We start from the raw sequence: 14,977 nt of genomic DNA on the forward strand, positions 1-14,977 counted from the left end.
TGTAAATCTTGTCATGATTCTTGTCCTAGAAATTTCTTATATAGTCTTAGAATATAGTCATCTGTGAAGTGAAGTGAAAATTGGTCAGTCGTGTCTGACTATTTGTGACACCATGGACTGTAGACCAGAATGCCAGAGTGGGTAGCCTTTCCCTTCTTCAGGGGATCTTCCCAACCCAGAAATGGAACCCAGGGTCTCCCACGTTGCTTCTTTACTAGCTGAGCCACAAGAGTAGTCCTCTGTAGGGGGACACAAACCTCTCTCAACCTGTAGTTCTCAATAATGGTTGTAGTTTTCTTTGTTTTATCTTTTATCTATATTTACATTCTGGGTTTCCCAGGTGGCTCAGTGGTAAAGAATCTGACTACTAGGCAGGAGATGCAGGTTTGATCCCTGGGTCAGGAAGATACCCTGGAAAAGATGATAGGAACCCAGCCTAGTACTGATGCCTGGGAAATCCCATGAACAGAGGAACATGGTGGACTATAGTCCATGGGGTTGCAAAAAAAACTTAGAAATGACTTTAAAGCTGAACAACAACAAGGATATTTATATTTTACCTACCCAACTCTGATCCAAGTCTAACTTAGTAATGCCAGAAGTCACTATGTCGGAAAAACTACAGTGCTACAAGAATATGCTTTGGAGTCAGACCTTGGTGACTATTAACTCTCCAGGTCTTGACAATTTGCTTAATTATTTATATATATCTTCAATTCAAAAATGTCTATGATGTAGGATAATATCATATTTTACAAAGACACAATACTATATAGAATAAAGCATGTCAATTTTTAATGTGGAATAAAGCTACAGAAACTCATATTAGATACTTTTCCTCTCTCTTTCCCTACTTTTTTCCATTTGCTTGGATGCCTCCAGTCAAGCTGGACCCCTCTAACATTCTCTAAATGCACTCTAAAATCTATCACCTCAGTATACTTTTCTTCCCTCTCTGTTTAGGATTCCTCACTCCCATGTTTTAAGGGCCATACCTTAAATATAATTCATACTTCAGAGATTATCTTTTACAGGAAGATTTTGTACATCTGACAGCAAACTAGAAATACATCTTATTCCATGTGTTATTTCATTGCCATTTAGCAGTGTGCTTCAGTTTAGTTCAGTTCAGTCACTCAGTAGTGTCCAACTCTTTGCAACCCCATGAATCACAGCAAGACAGGCCCTGCTGTCCATCACCAACTCCAGAGTTTACCCAAACCCATGTTCACTGAGTCAGTGATGCCATCCAACCATCTAATCCTCTGTTGTCCCCTTCTCCTCCTGCCTTCAATCTTCCCCAGCATCTAGGTCTTTTCAAATGGCCAAAGTATTGGAGTTTCAACATCAACATCAGTCCTTCCAATGAACACCCAGGACTAATCTCCTTTAGAATGGACTGGTTGGATCTTCTTGCAGTCCAAGGGACTCTCAAGAGTCTTCTCCAACAGCACAGTTCAAAAGCATCAATTCTTTAGCATTCAGTTTTCTTTTTAGTCCAACTCTCATATTCATACATGACAATTGGAAAAACCATAGCCTTGACTAGACTGACCTTTGTTGACAAAGTAATGTCTCTGCTTTTTAATATGCTGTCTAGGTTGGTCATACTTTCCTTCTAAGAAGTAAGAGTCTTTTAATTTCATTGCTGCAATCACCATCTGCAGTGATTTTGGAGCCCCCAAAAATGAAGTATGTCACTGTTTTCACTGTTTCCCCATCTATTTCCCATGAAGTGATGGGACTGGATGCCATGGTCTTAGTTTTCTGAATTTGAGCTTTAAGCTAACTTTTTCACTCTCCTCTTTCACTTTCGTCAAGAGTCTCTTTAGTTCTTCTTCATTTTCTGCCATAAGGGTGGTGCCTTCTGCATATGTGAGGCTGTTAATATTTCTCCTGGCAATCTTGATTCCAGCTTTTGCTTCCTCCAGCCCAGGGTTTCTCATTATGTGCTCTGCATATAAGTTAAATAAGCAGGGTGACAATATACAGCATTGACGTACTCCTTTCCCTATTTGGACGAGTCTGTGGTTCCATGTCCAGTTCTAACTGTTGCTTCCTGACCTGCATATAGGTTTCTCAAGAGGCAGATCCGGTGGTCTGGTATTCCCATGTCTTTCAGAATTTTCCAGTTTATTGTGATCCACACAGTCAAAGACTTTGGCATAGTCAATAAAGCAGACATAGATGTTTTTCTGGCAAGTCTTGCTTTTTTGATGATCCAGAGGATGTTAGTAATTTGATCTCTGGTTCCTCTGCCTTTTTAAAAACCAGCTTGAACATCAGGGAGTTCATGGTTCACATATTGCTGAAGCCTGGCTTGGAGAATTTTGAGCATTTATTTACTAGCATATAAGTAGAGTGCAATTGTGTGGTAGTTTGAGCATTCTTTGGCGCTGCCTTTCTTTGGGATTGGAATGAAAACTGACTTTTTCCAGTCCTGTGGCCACTGCTGAGTTTTCTGAATTTGCTGACATATTAAGTACAGTACTTTCACAGCGTCATCTTTTAGGATTTTAAATAGCTCAACTGAAATTCCATCCCCTTCACTGGCTTTGTTCATAGTGATACTTCCTAAGGCCCACTTGACTTCACATTACAAGATGTCTGACTCTATTTCGCATAACCTGACAGCTTATATTAAGGTTTCTTCTTATGGACTGGGTTTTGCTAATATGACTTAGACAGATTATTGTGTGCCATATCTTAATTATCTTTTATCTCTCTTTTTCTCCAGCATGAATTAAGATGTAGCACAATAGTTTCTGAATTAAATACAAAAATTCTATTTTTTCTCTGTTTAACATCATGTATTTGTTCTTACATATCTAGAACTTGCATTTATGTCATTAACAATCATGCATTAATAATAATTTTAGAAGTGCTAAAATTTTAACATACATTCTCATGTTTCAATCATGGAGTGATTGAAATCCAGCAGATTTTCAACCCCCAATAATATCTTTTTACTTATTTATTTAATGCATTGAGGTGGTACAACTCTTTAATTGTTCTTTACCCTTGTATTCATTTAATCCCATAACATAATCTCAGCTTCTAGCTTTGGTTCCTACTTGACTAGGCAATTCACTCTGCCCAAGCACTTTTCTTTTCTCAGTCAAATGATGATGTATCTTCCACACAATTTTCTTGACCAAGTTACTCCTGCCCCTCAACCAGACAAAACCCAGGAAAGACACATACAGACTATGTTAAATTTTGTCCTAATGATCAGGATCCCTTCTGCTAATGTTCCAGCTCTTAGAACTGTAAAAAAATTAATAAAGAGAAACCTCAATTAAATTGTATTGGTAGATCAGTAGCAGGGAGCTTTCACACCTTGTGACAACAGAGCCCAAAAGGCAAAAGAAAAGACTTTCCTTTCCTGACAGAGGCTCAGCCAATGAGAAGCCATGACCTCTTTGTTTGCCATAACCTGCCTTTTTCTCTGTATAAATTCTCCTTGACATTCATTTTTTGGGGACTTACAAAGGCTCATGCATTTTGCTTGCCAGGGTTTCAGACCCCACATTGTGAATCTCTGTTGATAGCAAATAAATTTATCTTTGCTAGGGAAATATCTCACAGTCTCTTTATTTCATATGAAGATAATAACTTTGTTTTTTCTCCTGGATACATTAGAATATGAGGAGAAAATATTCTGTCCATTCCACTGTAAATTAGCTTTGACAAATCATTCATAGTACCATTTGATCTGGTTTTATGTAATTTTTTCCCAAAAGTATTTAGATTTCTTTAAAGTATAGATATATAGAATGTATATGTATGCTATGTGTATCTGTGTGTGTGTGTGTAATGATTGTGTCTGTGTATATATGGTGTGGGAGTCTTTAGGATATTGGAGTTGGATGGGAAATTCTCATCCCATCACAAAAATGCTATGCAAATAAATAAACTTTCATTATCTTTTTTCCCCCCTTTTCTCGAGGTTCACAAATTGGCAAAAAATCTGATGATATTGCACAAGGCCACATACAAAATATATTAAAGTAAGATTAGCTATTTATGTTTTACTCAGCATGTGAGTGAAAAACAGATTTAAGAAATATTCACAGTTGTCAATGTGTAATTTAAGAAAATCCCTCTATTAATATGGGGCTTTCCAGGTGGCTCAGTGTTAAAGAAATGGTCTGCCAAGCAGCAGGCACAGGTTGAATCCCTGGATCCAGAAGATCCCCTGAAAAAGAAAATGGCAACCCACTCCAGTATTGCTTGGGAAATTTCATGGACAGAGGAGCCTGGTGGACTACACTCCATGAGGTCAGAAAGAGTCAGGCACAACCTAGTGACTGAACAACAACAATCTATATAACTATACCTATATTTATCTCTATCTCTATACATATGCGTGCATGCTAAGTCACTTCAGTTCAGTTCAGTTCAGTCACTCAGCTGTGTCTGACTCTTTGCGACCCCATTAACTGCAGCACGCCAGGCCTCCCTTTCCATCACCAGCTCTCGGAGTTCACTCAAACTCATGCCCATTGAGTCGGTGATGCCATCCAGCCATATCATCCTCTGTCGTCCCCTTCTCTTCCTGCCCCCAATGCCTCCCAGCATCCGAGTCTTTTCCAAATGTGAAATTGGGTGGTGGTTCAGACACGTACACATTGGGGTATAAGAGATTTTCACAAATGTTGTTCGGGGTCCTTGGCTTAGAGGAGACTTTGCCTTGGGCAGTGTAATAAATTGCACTCCATTATCCGCATTGTCCTTCTGCATGAGTTTGTTTCCTGGAATGCGTGGCTATAACACTTATAAGTTAAATAAGTAGGGTGACAATATACAGCCTTGACGTACTCCCTTTCCTATTTGGAACCAGTCTGTTGTTCCATGTTCAATTCTACCTGTTGCTTTCTGACCTGCATATAGGTTACTCAAGAGGCAGGTCAGGGAGTCTGGTATTCCCATCTCCTTCAGAATTTTCCACAGTATATTGTGATCCACACAGTCAAAGGCTTTGGCATAGTCAATAAAGCAGAAATAGATGTTTTTTTTCTGAAACTCTCTTGCTTTTTCAATGATCCAGCGGATGTTGGCAATTTGATCTCTGGTTCCTCTGCCTTTTCTAAAACCAGCTTGAACATCTGGAAGTTCACGGTTCATGTATTGCTGAAGTCTGGCTTGGAGAATTTTAAGTGTTACTTTATTAGCATGTGAGAGATTATGCAAGCCTTTAGAGGCATAAATATTTAAACTGTCATGTTAATTTTAAGAAATTTCCATAAAACTTCAGCTAAGCTTGTTTGTGTATTAATACTAGGGTTTGTGTTATATTTCATACATGCATTCTGGAAGATAAAAGAATGCCTGTTTTTCCTTTGCAACTTGTTTATGTAAATTCAGGTTGCAAAAAGGCAGTTAAATGTTTGTGGTATGAGGGCATAAAAGAATGGAATTGGTATTGTGAAAAAAAAAAAAAAAAAAAAGGTGACCCCTGAGTCATCATCTGGAAAGTGCAGAGGTAATAGTACTTAGGTCAAAATGTCCATTCTTAGTCATATTAATGGGCTTCCCTGGTGGCTCAGTTGGTAAGAATCCGCCTGCAATTCGTGAGACCTGGGTTTGATCCCTGGGTAGGGAAGATTCCCTGGAGAAGGGAAAAACACCCACGCCATTATTCTGGCCTAGAGAATTCCATGGACTGTATAGTCCATGGGATTGCAAAGAGTCAGACATGGCTGAGTTACTTTTACTCACTCATTCATATTAAATAAAATAGTGAACATGAACTACCCAATAATCTCTCAATAAATTATTTTGCTATTATTAATTTGCTAAGTAGTTTGATCTTAGCAGTGTTGTATCAAGTCTGATAGAATAAATTAAAATTTTCTTAAGTTTTAAATGCCTGAAAAAGTATATACTTATGCATTTGTTTCAGAGGGAGACTAATCAAAGTTCAGTGTGTGTGGATGAGGCTGAGTAAACAACCTGTAAATATTCAGTTTCAAGGGAAAAAAAAAACTGAAGAGGAAACAGGATACATGTTTTTCTGTATTTTGAGTGCTTCCTTCCTCTCATTTTTCCTTTTTTTTTTTTTTTTTTTTAGAAAAAGATTGTTTATGCTTTTTTCTTTTCTTTTCTCATCTTCCATTCCCAAACCATCTATTCTGGCAAAATTTGTCCCTTGAAACAATCATTTTGTACCAGTTATGATATTGAAGATCATCAATTGTATTGATTTATCTACACTGCACAGCTAGGATCTTGATAATGGTCCATACTTAGAATGTAAAATACCTGTAATTGGTTCTCTGCCCTGCCTCAGCTCACATTTTCCTGAAAGGCAGCCTAGTACTATTACATGCTATATCAGTTTTCTTCCTAATCTTCAGAAAGCTGGAAGAGCAGAGCAATCCGATTTTCCTAAACTGCTCTGCCTATAGCCTTTTCAGGACGCCTGGGAAAATATGCCCTAATCAAGATAAAGTATGAAAAGTCCTTCTTCCAGTGGGAGCAAGGACATTGCCAAGGACAGTGACTCAGCAACATTTGACTTGGATCTGTTTAGAAGGTGCCTTTGGGGATATAATCACTTAGAGCTCTCAAGGACCTGTTAATTTATGGTTGTTAGTTTCATTTGCATTCTGTTCTTTCAAACCAGATTTTCTTCAAGCATAAGCATGCAATGAATAGGGCCTGAATACCTGTGTTAGCTTTTGAAGGGATTTAAGCATACTTTTTGGAGAAGGCAATGGCAACCCACTTCAGTATTCTTGTCTGGAGAATCCCAGGGACAGGGGAGCCTGGTGGGCTGCTGTCTCTGGGGTCGCACAGAGTTGGACACGACTGAAGTGACATAGCAGCAGCAGAAGCAAACATACTTTCTGTTTATTTTTAGTGACTTAGTATTTAGATGTTCAATTGGCATTTGAACTTCCTAGCCTGCTTTCCTGGGGACATAAAGATGTACACAGTAGTTCTAACCGTCCACTTACCTTACAAGCCTGTAGAGTTTTTGAGAAGTATTCAAATTTCTAAAATATTTGCAGAGAATTAATCTGGATGTTTCTGAATTATTAGTTTGTAATTTATTTGTGAAATGTAATTTATCACACTTTATTGCAGATTTTGATCCTAGGGATGGATTGGAAAAGTAAGCAACTAGGGTAAAATTCTTGATCAAACTAAAACTAACCTGATAGCCACTCAGATCTTTCGGCAGTGTATTACTCATAGCATCTAGATTTTGGAAAGTGTCAAAGTGTTAGTCATTCAGTATTGTCTGACTTTTTGTGAACTCAAGGACTATAGCCTGCCAGACTCCTCTGTCCATTGAATTGTCCGGGCAAGAATACTGAAATAGGTTGTCAATCCCTTCTCCAGAGTATCTTTCTGACCTAGGGATCAAACCCAGGTCTCCCACATTGCAGGTGAATTCTTTACTGCCTTAGCCCCATCAAACATGTGCTAGGCTAATTCTATCTTCTTTATATTTATTCTATATAATTTCATTCTAAAGCCTATAACTTCTTTTGCAGTATATGATAATTTGTTTATTATAAAATGATTTATCATGCCTTAGTTTTAATGGTGCATTACATGTAAACAAGGTTCTTACTAAAATAATACAAAGTTAAAACATTTTCTAGTAATCAGAAGTGAATTTCATAGTGCCCTATTTTTATGTTTATATGCATTCCTTCATATTACCATTAAGACATATACTAGATTATGCTTCAATATTTACAGTCATGAAGAATTTCTTGTATTTCAAAATCTGGCATCTCACAGTAGACTAGTCTGACTTGAATCAACTAAGGTAAGTTTATATAATGCTGCATTCTGATACATTAAACAAAAATTTGAGTATGCAGTGGAAGTTTTAAGTATAAGAACTTCTTACCCTATTGCTAATAACCTAACAGAAAGGGCAGTCAGAATTTTTATTCAGTACTGCTGCTGCTGCTGCTAAGTCACTTCAGTTGCGTCCTACTCTGTGGGACCCCATAGACGGCAGCCCACCAGGCTCCCCTGTCCCTGGGATTCTCCAGGCAAGAACATTGGCATGGGTTGCCATTTCCTTCTCTAATGTATGAAAGTGAAAAGTGAAAGTGAAGTCAGTCAGTCAAGTCAGACTCTTAGCGACCCTATGGACTGCAGCCCACCAGGCTCCTCGGCCCATGGGACTCTCCGTCTGGAGAGTCCAGAGTACCAGAGTGGGGTGCCATTGCCTTCTCCAAATGTTCTCACTAGCATAGAGCTAAAATTAAACTTTTAATCATAGTTATCACATGCATGTTGTGGATTTTTTCATTTTTGTCTTTATTTTTCCTTTCAACTTTGCGTAAATGTACATGACAATTCTGTGTTTCTAAATCAATCACTCAAAGAGGAAAGACTAAAAGGAAAATGTGTTTTAAGTATCACATTGTCACTGGTTTATTTCAAATCACCTCATGCATTCCTCATTAGAAATCTGAATTCTGGCATGATATCATAGATATAAGACAAACAAGATGAGGTTTAAAAAGAGTAAGCAGTTCGCTCAAGGTGACACTGGTCAGTTTTTGTGTTTGTTTGTTTATAGCCACTCCTTAACACTACTACTGCTTTCCGTGTCACCACTGTTCTGTATATTCAGAGACTGCCGAATACGCTTTATTTCATCCATTTTGCCTGATTTCTACTTGGGAGTTTTCCTTAATATTTCTGTAATCAGAACACAGTTTATATGACAATAATTATCCTCATCTGAGCTTTCCCTTTCCCTTTTCCCCTCCATTAATAGTAAGATCAGCTTAGTTAGTTAGTTAATTCAATCTCTCCATAGTGTCTGACTCTGCAACTCCATGGACTGCAGCACACCAGGCCTCCCTGTCCATCACCAACTCCCAGAGCTTACTAAGACTCATGTCCATTGAGTCGGTGATGCCATCCAATCATCTCATCCTCTGTTGTCCCCTGCTCCTCCTGCCTTCAATCTTTCCGAGCCTCAGGGTTTTTTTCCAAGGAGTCAGTTCTTCAAATCAGATGGCCAAAGTATTGGAATCTCAGCTTCAATATCAGTCCTTCCAATGAACATTCAGTACTGATGTCCTTTAGGATGGACTGGTTGGATCTCCTTGCAATCCAAGGGACTATTAAGAGTCTCCTCCATCATCACAGTTCAGAAACATCAATTCTAAGGCATTCAGCCTTCTTTATGGGTCAAATCTCACACCTATACATGACTACTGGAAAAATTTCCAGTAAAAGAAAAATATGTCTATGGAATACATGTTTGCATTAACTATCCCATTCTCTTTACACATGTAAATATTCAGAAAAAAATTGATGTCTAATAACTCAGCATGCATGTTTTCTTCTACTCAGATGAGAATTTAAGAGTGCTTTCACTGTTTTCCTGCATTTCTCTCAGCTCTCAAGCATGACATGAAGCTCCAGATGAGGGAGAATCAGGACCTTTGTTTCTGAACATTCACAGTGGTTGTTCATTCAGGAATGCCTGCCCCTTAGCTACCTTTGTTCTCTTATAATTCGAGAATTTGTTCTCAGATAATTCAGATAATTTGGACAAATATGTTAGAAAAAGGAAGGTCAATTTTATCTATTTGATATATATGTAGTTAAAATATGTGGAAAAGCATTTTTTTTACTTTGGTCAATAAAAAATCTTTGTTAGCTAGATAATATAATTGACAGTCAAATATGCTTCAATTTTCAAAATATTATTTAAATGTTTAAAATCATTACTGAAAAATAAAATTCAGTAAAATAATTATTCCCATTACAAAAGTGTTCCACAGTAGATTTATAAAATAAAAATCAATTAAAAATAAAGCAGCTTAATTTAATACATTGAGACTAATATTATATTCATGTCAAACTAGTTTTTAGTAAAGTTTATAATTTTGTGTTCATATTGTTAATTTTCACCAAATTTATGTGTTTTTTTTTCAGATACCTAATTCATTTGTATATAGTACGTGCCAAACTCAAATATATGGAAAACAGAGAAACATCTCAGAATTCATCCTTTTGGGGCTTTCTGATGACCAGAACATACAAGCATTTTGCTTTGTGCTCTTTTTATTCTGCTATGTTATCCTGTTGGTTGGGAGTCTTCTGACCCTTGTGTCCATTCTAGGCAGTCCTCTTTTTAACCAACCAATGTACTATCTCCTGAGTCACTTATCATTCATAGACATCTGCTATACCTCTAGTGTTATTCCCAAACTATTTGGTGATATGCTAGTGGGACAAAAAACATTTCTTATGATAATTGCATGTTACAGATTTTGCAATGCATTTTATGGGCAGCATTGAGGTCTTTATTCTTACTGCCATGGCTTTTGATTACCACATTGGCATTTGTAAACCTCTCTACTACATGATTATCATGAACAGGACAAAATGTAATCTTCTAGTCTTGGCTACTTGGGCTGGGGGGCTGTTCATTCTTTTCCTCAATTATCTATGATAATCCAGTTTTTTTTTTGTGGTTCTAATGAAATTGATCACTATTTTTGTGATATCTTTCCTATGCTTAAAATTGCTTGTGCTGATACCTACGTCACTGGTGTCCTTCTGGTTGCCAATTCAGGAATGGCTTCCTTAGTTACTTTTGTTATCTTGTTTCTTATGTCATCATATTATTCACTTTAAGAAATCACTCAGCTGAAGGAAGATGCAAAGCCCTCTCTACCTGTGGGTCTCATATCACAGTAGTCATCTTATCTTTTGGACCTTCAATCGTTGGTTATCTTAGACCTTAGACCTCCTACCTTACCCTGAAGATAAGGTATTTGCACTATTTTACACTGTCATCGCCCCTATATTCAATTCTTTAATCTATACACTGAGAAATACTGAGATGAAAAATGCAGAGGAAAGTTTGGTGTCAAAGGTTATTTTCAAAGAAAGCACACGATTAATGTGAAGAAGCTTGTATGTAAGCAATTTTATAAAAGAAAAGAGATTGATATAAATTAAAAAAAAGACTATCTCATAGATTTTATATTCTATCATCATTTGAATGGAATTATTGGAACAGAAGTTTAGAAACTTAAAATCAAAACCAATATTAATTTGTGCATACCAAAATAGCTGGAAGCTTGATCAGTTTTTTGGAATATTATGGTTTTGTAGACATGGTTACCTGCAAGGGAAAAAAAAAATGGTTCAAAACAAATAAGACATTTCTATATTGATCCTTGAATATTAAGATAAAACATTCTAAATTATAATTATTTTAAAAACTCTGGGCTTATGGGCCAGACCATATGGTGGCTCATTATATGGCAATAGAAACTTTGAAATATGAGATAAAATAATATCCTTAGATTTGTGAAAGACTATTCACATGCATATCTTTAGTAGCATTCAGAAATCAGTAATAAAACAAAAGATCAGTATAGTAGACTCTGTTTTAACTTGCTTCCAGATGGTCACCTGACTTCACATTAAAAAATAATAAAAACTGGTAAAGACAAACTAAGAATCAATAATTCAGGAAGATTAAAACGACAATTAATGTTTGCCACCTATAGATCAGAATATAAAGCATTTCCCATAAAATTACAGAAGTGATTAATAATAAAATGTAGGTGTTAACAAACCCTTAACTGCCTAAAATGATAAGTAATTGGCTCATGATTGGGTTGGTACTCAAAGATTTTTCATGCTGTAGTGAGGAAGAAAAAGCTAGCAAAAGACAAATAATGTGCGATTAAAGTCAAACAAAGAAACAAGAGAGTGCATTTTTGTAGCACATGTATATTAATAGCAACTTTATTGCTAATTGTCAAATCTTGTAGATAACTAGGATGTCCTTCTGTAGGTGGATAGATAAACTGTAGTACTTCCAGACAATGGAATACTCTTCAGCACTACAAGAAACTTAAATGCATTCAGTTCTGTTCAGTTGCTCAGTCATGTCAGAGTCTTTGTGACCCCCATGAACCGCAGCACACTAGGCCTCCCTGTCAATCACCAATTCCTGGAGTTTACCCAAACTCATGTCCATCGAGTCAGTGATGCCATCCAGCCATCTCATCCTCTGTCGTCCCCTTCTCCTCCTGCCTACAATCTTTCCCAGCATCAGGGTCTTTTCAAATGAGTCAGCTCTTTGCATCAGGTGGCCAAAGTATTGGAGTTTCAGCCTCAATGTCAGTCCTTCCAATGAACACCCAGGACTGATGTCCTTTAGGATGGACTAGTTGGAGCTCCTAGTCCAAGGGACTCTCAAGAGTCTTCTCCCACACCACAGTTCAAAAGCATCAATTCTTCAGCACTCAGCTTTCCTCATCATCCAACTTTCACATCCATACATGATTACTGGAAAAACCATAGCTTTGACTAGACAGACCTTTGTCGGCAAGATAATGTCTCTGCTTTTTAATTTTCTGTCTAGGTTGGTCATAACTTTCCTTCCAAGGAGTAAGCATCTTTAAATTTCATGGCTGCAGCCACCATCTGCATTGATTTTGAAGCCCAAGAAAATAAAGTCTCTTACTGTTTCCATTGTTTCCCGATCTATTTGCCACGAAGTTATGGGACCAGATGCCATGATCTTCAATTTTTGCCAACTTTTTCACTCTCCTCTTTCACCTTCATCAGGAGATTCTTTAGTTCCTCTTTGCTTTCTGCCATAAGGGTGGTGTTGTCTGCGTATCTGAAGTTACTGATGTTTCTCCCAGCAATCTTGATTCCAGCTTGTGCTTCATTCAGGCCAGCATTTTCCATGATATACTTTGTGTCTAAGCTAATGTCATGATGTATGTCAAAACCCATAAACTGTATAAAACCTAGAGTGAACCCTAATGTAAACTATGAATTTTGTGTGAAGTTGTGTCAATGTGGATTCCTTTGAGTGTAAAAAATACACCCCTCTGGTGGAAGAAGTTGTCTTTGTGTGAGGGTAGGTGTATATGATTTTGCCATGAAACTAAAACTGCCTTACAAAGTAAAATTCATTAGTTAAAAATATACATTTTGTCAAAATAGATACATCAACTTATCTTGAAACTAGAATGTAGAAGAGCATTCTGAGAAAGATTTTATACAGAAACTAGAAGAGAATTTTATGAAAGTCCTTTCAGCATGCTTAATAGGATTTAAATAACGATCTTAAAAAAAAAATAGCAAATACCATTAGAGAGAAAACACTGACTAACAGGTTTTTATGAAAAGGAAAATAAAGTATTGGAATTATTTTAGAATGTATAAATGCAGTAAAACTAAAAATAAAACTACCATATGATCCAGCAATTATCCATTATCCATATATATATATTTATATATATATATATATACATATGGAAAACAGTGACAGATTTTATTTTCTTGGGCTCCAAAATCACTGCATATGGTGACTGCAGCCATGAAAATAAAAGATGCTTGTTCCATATATATATAAATCACACATACTAATTGAAAAAAATGTATATTCACTTCATTGTTCAATGAAATGTAATTAAAAGATGCTTGCTCCTTGGAAGAAAAGTTATGACCAACCTAGACAACTTATTAAACAACAGAGACATCACTTTGCCAACAATGGCCCATATAGTCAAAGCTATAGTTTTTCCAGTAGTTATGTACAGATGTGAGAGCTGGACTATAAAGAAAGCTGAACGATGATGAATTGACCACTTCTGAAATGTAGTGTTGGAGAAGCCTCTTGAGAGTCCCTTGCACAACAAGAAGATCAAACTAGTCAATCCTAAATGAAATCAACCCTGATGCTGAAGCACTGATACTTTGGCTATGTGATATGAGGAGCCAACTCATTGGAAAAGACCCTAATATTGGGAAAGATTAAAGGCAGGAGTAAAAGTGGACGACAGAGGATGAGGTGGTTGGATGACATCACTGACTCAATGGACATGAATTTGAGCAAACTCTGGGAGACAGTGAAGGACAGGAAAGCCTGGCATGCTGAATTTCACACGATTGCAAATAGTTGGACATGGCTTAGCAACTGAAAAACATCACTGTTCAATAGCAGCATTATTATAATTGCCAACGAAGCAACCTAAGTGTCCATTACCAGATGAATTGATAAAGAAGACATGGTGCACGTGCACACACACACACACACACACACACACAGAAGAATACTACTCAGTCCTAAAAAGAGAATGATATATATTACCACTTTCAGGAACATGGATGGACTTTGAGGGTGTTATACTAAGTGAAATAAATCAAACAGAGAAAGATAAATACTGTATGATATATCTTAAATGTGAAATCTAAAAGCTATGACAAACTAGTGAATATAGCATAAAAAAGGAGACTCACAGATATACAGAAAAAACTAATAGTTACCATTGAGGGGATGGCAAAATAGGGGTGGAGGAATGGTATGTCTAAACTATTGGATGCAAGATAGGTTAAAGGATGTGTTGTAAAACACGGAGAATATAGCCATGACTTTGTAAATGAAAGTAACCTTTAAAATTGTATAAAAATTAAAAATTCCAAGAGTCACAATCATTCTAAAGATGCTATATAAGAAGTATGTATGTGTGTGTTAAGTTGTTTCAGTTGTGTCCGACTCTTTGCGACCCTATAGGCTATAGCCCACAAGGCTCCTCTGTCCATGGGATTCTCCAGGCAAGAACAGTAGAATGGGTTGCCATGCCCTCCTCCAGGGGATTTACCAACTCAGGGTTCAACTTGTGTCTCTTACAGCTCCTGCATTGACAAGTGGGTTCTTTACCACTGGCAGCACCTGGGAAGCCCACAAGGAATGATAAAGGATAGAAAAAATGATAACAAAGGTAAAATTAAGTATTGTTTTTAAAGCAGAGAGGAACTGCACAACTTACCATCCTAAAAATTCCTAATAAAGAATCAAATTATCTCCAGATTTGGGAAATCTCTAGTGGATCACTGGTAAAGAATCCACCTACCAAAGCAGAAGATGCAGATTCAGTCTCTCGATTGGTTGGGAAGAACCCCTAGAGAAGGAAATGGCAACCCACTCCAGTAATCTTACCTAGGA

At 37.1% G+C, this 14,977-nt stretch overlaps 1 pseudogene; it reads left to right on the forward strand.

Annotated features, from left to right (window-relative positions):
- Positions 1-607: 607 nt before the first annotated feature.
- On the forward strand, positions 608-10,901 carry LOC128046835 (olfactory receptor 4P4-like; annotated as a pseudogene).
- Positions 10,902-14,977: the final 4,076 nt, after the last annotated feature.

Source organism: Budorcas taxicolor, chromosome 4 (assembly GCF_023091745.1).
Source record: "Budorcas taxicolor isolate Tak-1 chromosome 4, Takin1.1, whole genome shotgun sequence".
Taxonomy (NCBI): Eukaryota; Metazoa; Chordata; class Mammalia; order Artiodactyla; family Bovidae; genus Budorcas; species Budorcas taxicolor.